A 4788-nucleotide genomic window follows, 5' to 3' on the forward strand; every position below is an offset into this window, starting at 1 on the left:
GATGAGGAGCAACCAGATACATTTCCAGAGGAACACATATACCTTGTACTGAAGCATGCTAGACCTATTAGCTGGGCGGCAGTGTTATCCTTAACCGGTCCAGGAGAAACAGACAAGGGAAAAGGAAAGTTGACTGAGGAACTCTGGTTTGCAGACCTTGCGAACTACCTGGTCACGGGAGAATTACCAAGTGCTACGGAAATCTCCCGAGCCCAGAGAATGAAACTCAAGAGCGAAGCTAAATATTACTTCTGGGACGATCCGTACCTTTGGAGAATGTGTATTCCTGAATGGGAGCAGAAAGATGTGCTGAACCATTGCCACACACTGGCGTGTGGTGGTCATTTTGGGGCAAGAAAAACCGCAAGAAAGGCTTTAGATAGCGGATTTTACTGGCCCACGCTGAACAAGGATGCATATGAGTTCTGCCTGAATTGTGTTAGATGCCAACAGACAGGGGGAATATCTGCGAGGGATGAGATGCCGCAGATACCCATAATTGTGTGTGAATTTTTTGATGTGTGGGGGATGGACTTCATGGGTCCATTTCCATCTTCTCATGGGAATAGGTACATGACTTCATGGGTCCATTTTCGAAGTGGATTTAGGCCAATGCTACTAGCACCTGTGAATTGAAGGAAGTAGCCAAATTTTTGAAGGCCAACATATTTAACCGGTATGGAGTTCTCAGAGCCGTTATCTCAGACCAAGGAACTCATTTATGTAACAGAACAATAGAGGCCTTGATGACGAAGTATGGGGTCCACCATCGAATTTCTACTCCTTACCATCCCCAGGCAAATAGGCAGGCAAAAATCTCGAACAGAGAAATTAAAGCTTGGAGAAGACCGTCAATCCATCAAGAAAGGACTGGAGTACGAGGCTTGATGACGCCTTGTGGGTCTACCGAATCGCATTCAAACTCCCATTGGGATGTCGCCTTACAGACTTGTATTCGGAAAGATGTGCCATCTCCCGGTCGAGGTAGAACATAAAGCCTATTGGGCAATTAAAGAAATGAATGTGAAGCCCCAGGCCTGCGAAGAAGAGAGGAAACTGCAACTTCAAGAGCTGGAAGAGCTAACATTGGAGTCGTACGATGCCGCGATGTGGCATAAGGAAAAAACAAAATTATGGCACGATCGAAACCTCCGGGTTAAGGAATTGAAAGTTGGACAGAAAGTACTCCTTTTTCAGTCTCGCCTCAAGTTGATGCCAGGGAAGCTCAAATCTAAATGGATCGGGCCATACACGATCAATGGTTTGCGAGCCAACGGTGCAGTAGAAATTCAGGGAGAAAATTCTAACTCAGTCCCTTTTCTGGCGAACGGTCATATGGTAAATTTTTTTAGAGATAACTCAGAAATGTGCGTAGTGGAGAAATTCCACTACGACCATTTTCTTCTTTTGCTTAGTCGGTCAAGGGCGGGGTAATTCTCGGGATTTCTGCTTGGCCAGGTAAATAGTTTAGAATGCTCTTATTTAAACACTGGCAAACTCAATCCCAGGATTACCTACGCAATTTTGTAAATATTTCAAAAAGAAAAAAAATCCAAACAAAGTAAAAAATTCTTAATTTTCCAAAAATATTTTTGAAACATCAACCTGCCATAGGAAACTGATTGATTTGCTTGACCGGGGAGGTTGATGTCTCGTTCTTTTTGTCTTCAATTGTTGTGAGAGGAATATTTTCCTAGGTAGTTTAATGAGAGGGAGAAGTTACGAAAAAGGGGGGGAAGTTGTAAAAAAATTCAAAATATTCAAATGGATAGGATCGGGAGGCGTACGGTTTCTGACGCACGACGTCAGCCGCCAACCGTTCCCCTCCATTTCCTTTTCTTTTCTTTTTAGTTTTATTCTTCATCTTGCATTTTTGTCCTTTCTTTCTCTTTTCAAAACAAAAATTCCCCATTATCAATCTCTCCCCAAATTATTTCCTCTCACCAAACCCTTAATTATTTTCTTTTTCTGATCAGTGTAGTACCCGCGATCCACCACCACAAACCACCACATATTACCAAAATCCACCATCAGACATGGAGAATCAGCCACAAACTCATAGAAGCCGGCGAAAGAATCCACAACCGGTCAAATCTACGGCCGACCCGTCACTACAACCGCCTCAAGATTCAGAGGCCCAGCAATCGACGGTTGCCTCTCCGGTGACAGCTCCGAAAACACCAACTACAAGGGTAGCATCTGCTGCACCCTCGGCGACCGTGCATTCATCTATGACCGCCGCCGAAATGGAAAAGATCATGAGGGAGTTCCTGGCTACATTGGACTCGAAGGAGAAAGTGAGCGACGCTTTCGTCAAGATGGCGGAAAACTTACGCCTACAAGAAGATGCGTCACAACTCTCCCCCCTGATAATTCCACCCCGACCATCCGATCTGCAAGAGATAACCACCGCTTAAGAATTATCATCTACCGAGACGACCACGCGTGCAGAAAACGCACCCCCCATCTCCACCACTGCCACAGATCCGCAACATACAAAGGAAGTTGAATACACAGCGGACGAGGTCTTGGAGGCGGCGGAGAGGATGGTGTTGATAGTGATGCTGAAATCGCTGAGGAAGATGGCGATACTACGGGTAAGCTTTCTGGTAATGATGGTTTAGATGATGTGGTAGGGATGAACAAGGGAGGTACCGGTGATGGCCGGGTGATGATGTTGAGGGGGAAACCCCTAATGATGATGTTGAGGGGGAAACCCATAATGTTTTGATGTTGAGGGGGGAACCCCTGCTACTGTTGTTCTGTTGATGTTGTTTTTGAGGGGGGAACCCCTGTTACTGGTGTTGGAGGGGGAAACCTCTGAGAAAGTTGTGGAGAGGGAAACCCCTGTTATTGCTGAGGAGCCTGCCAGCGGTGGGCTACAGAATGTTGTTGATCTGGTCAATGAACCAGATGTTGAGGACTCGCCCGCAAATGCGAGACTGATTAGGAGGAGGACCAGACACCGCAGTATACTGGACGAGGTGGATGAGCCCACTCGGCCTAGGGAACTGGACTTTGGTGGCCAAAGGACAGGGGCAGGGGGAGATATCCCCGAGGTGGCGGAGGCGGAGGAGAGGCGCTTGGCTGCCGAGCGCAAGCGTAAGGGCAAACAGGAGGCACAGGTCCTCCCTAAGAAGACCCCTGTTGTCGATGCCACTGAGAAGTTGATGTCAGACGCCATCAAGGTGCCCTTCGCCAAGGTTTGGAAGGTTCAGCTACTGATAGCGAGATGGAAGAAGAGTTAGAACAGGAAGAGGAACCCAACTTCGAAAGGACAGAGGTGTGGATCACAAAGAAGCTGCTGGAATCCATGGAGAAGTTTGATAACCCGAAGTTTCGGATGTCTTGGATCCGAAGTGGATTAAACATTTGGTGTTTGGATTTGTGGAATTTTTTGCACGGAGATAATGTTTAGCTTCTGTTTCTTCATTTACCTAATCTAGTAATTGTAGATCTGCTTTACTTTCCGATTAATCGTAGTTTTGACGTCCGATCTAGCATGCTCTGTTTCGATATGGTTTGTTGCTCTGTTTTCTACATGTTTACACTTAGAGTGTTGAAGGAGATGAAGATCTTTGTTAGTTAGAGTTGGATTTTCGTTATTGCAGCTTTTCATTCGTACTATTTCTATTTTGGGAAAATGGTCCCCACTGCCTGCCTTTTCCCTGTCTAGCCATTTTTAGGAAGTCTGCTCACTAGGTCTAGTAAATTCCAGCTGTTCTGTTTACTCTCTATCTCACCATGAATACTTGCATCGTATTTTTTGTTTCCTAGGTCTAGCTATTAGATAATTTACAATTCTTGAGTCTAGTAGTTAAAATTCTCAACCCAAGTTTGCGTGGCAGCAGCCAACCTCATTCCCAAGTCCTCTAGCTCTTACTTTTGCTTTATTCCTCTTTGTGGGATCGACCCTTTACTTCTCTATACTAATTAATAGTGTAGTGAGTTGAGGTTTTTATTGATAGCTGACTGAGAATGAGTCCGATGACCATAATCTTCGCTGGTTTGAGATCTCCTAGACCCGGTGATCTAGTGAATTCTCTTGACCTGAAGGTTTTGAATACCTTGAAATGTACTGTGTTCTCAGCCTACACATCACTGGTGAAGTCGGGGAAGCGCTACGATGCGTAGGCCCTCCAGGAAATCGAGTCCAATGAGGAATTCTTGTCCTACATCCGGGCTATAGGCTTTGAATGGTTGTTAAACCACAGCGATCACGAAGTGCCTGTTGTCGCAGCTAGGGAATTCTTCTCCACCTTCCGGTTCAAGGCCACCGTGGATCTAGACGCAGACTCCATATCCTTCCGACTGTTCAACATGGAGTATCTAATGAGTATAAGGGAGTGGCCTCTCCGAATGGGGCTTTTCACGAATGAAGAAGATGAAGAGGGGATCTAGAACGAGCGCATGATTGGTGCTCCGAAGAACACTCCTTGGTTTACGCCGCATGCGGCATGGCAGTCGTTCACGCATAGGAAGAGTGGAGTCTTCAAGACAAGTGCTTCCAAAGGCTTCCACATTACTAACCATCTCCTCAGATTTGCCCAAGTGTTCATCGGCTAAAATCTGATGGGAACTACCAGCTCTGCTCTTACCACTATCGAACTCTACTTCACTTGGTGTATGGCGCAGAAAGTTAAAATCCATTTGGGCTATTGGTTGGCACAAGATTGCCACTCAATAACATCCAATCCGTCCCGCCATTTGTACGCCTGCCACATCTTAGGTGCCTACATCCAACGCAGTTTTGTAATGAAGATTGCCAAGGCTGCCCCCAACGTGCTT

The sequence above is a fragment of the Salvia hispanica genome, chromosome 3 (genome assembly GCF_029641045.1).
Source record: "Salvia hispanica isolate PSC_SH4W2 chromosome 3, Shi_PSC_v1, whole genome shotgun sequence".
In the NCBI taxonomy this organism is placed as follows: Eukaryota; Viridiplantae; Streptophyta; class Magnoliopsida; order Lamiales; family Lamiaceae; genus Salvia; species Salvia hispanica.